The following is a 1,058-nucleotide window of genomic DNA, read 5'->3' as shown; positions in this document are numbered from 1 at the left end:
TCTAGTTTCTTCCCCACCCAAAGCTACCTTTGCAAACTATACCTTAAAATGACAACATATCTATAATTTATAAAATAACCAGAACCATCCATTCCAACTGTGATGATGACCTATCTCCCTTTGCTTGCTTCTAGCTGGATGGTGACAAAGAGTTCCATTATGGAGGTCAAAAGGGAAATAGGAAAGTTGGTTTGTTAAAGGAGGGCCAGCTGACATTGTTTGCTTTATAGTCTGTATGTGCTGAGAAAGTTCATAGCTTAGCTGAAGTCCTGAAGTCTGAAAGGTGGAATGGATCAGCTAGCTGTTCTGGAAATGTCCCAGAAGCAAGTCTTTAGAAGAATCAGTTTTTTTCCATAGTCCACAGGGTCTTTTTATTTATGCTTTACATTTAAAAAAAGAATCCCAGGATTTTCCCTTCTGTATGTTTTGTCTTGCTTTTTCATGGTCCATGATGCCAGCGGAGGTTGTCAGCAAAATGAAACCAAACTGCTGTGATGGAAGCAGGTTGTTCTTCAATTTTTCTAGGTCTTTGAGTTGAACATCAAACCTAGGGCTTATAACTCCACACTTGTTCGACTTTCCTGTGAGGTTCACGGTGATCTTCAATGATCATCAATGTATTTGATTATCACAGTTAAGAACCAAATGATGACTTTAGAACACGGCCTGATGAGGACCTGGACCTTGCCTCTTTTCTCAGTGTTGTTGATGCTCTTGAGAGCATCTGCCAGACCATTCATTTGCACCATGGTGACGGCAAGAGAAAATGGCAGAAAGACATTTGGGAAGGAGGGAAAATGCACGGAATCATGGGGAGGAAACAGCTCCTAGGTAGTTGAAGCAGAATCAAGGAAGGAGTTGGGATGGAAGGTACCAGAATCTCGGCATCCCTGAATGTGAATCCTGACAGAGTTGTCTTTCTCTTCTTCAGTTCTGCAATTTACAAACCTTACAAGCAACAGGTGGCTCTGTAAAGGCATTCATATGAAATGTGCAAGGTGCACAGACCACCTCAGGAAGATCAATAAGGAAAGACCACTGCCTTTCTTTAGATGTTA

At 41.5% G+C, this 1,058-nt stretch overlaps 1 pseudogene across 1 annotated transcript; it reads right to left on the bottom strand.

Moving 5' to 3' along the window:
- Positions 1–388: 388 nt before the first annotated feature.
- On the bottom strand, positions 389–749 carry LOC308427786 (small ribosomal subunit protein uS8-like; annotated as a pseudogene). Its single transcript has one exon. The product of its transcript is annotated as a small ribosomal subunit protein uS8-like (transcript).
- Between the last annotated feature and the right edge of the window lie 309 nt (positions 750–1,058).

The sequence above is a fragment of the Micromys minutus genome (assembly GCF_963924665.1).
Source record: "Micromys minutus genome assembly, chromosome: 12".
NCBI lineage: Eukaryota > Metazoa > Chordata > Mammalia > Rodentia > Muridae > Micromys > Micromys minutus.
This window is presented reverse-complemented; position numbering and strand designations above follow the sequence as displayed.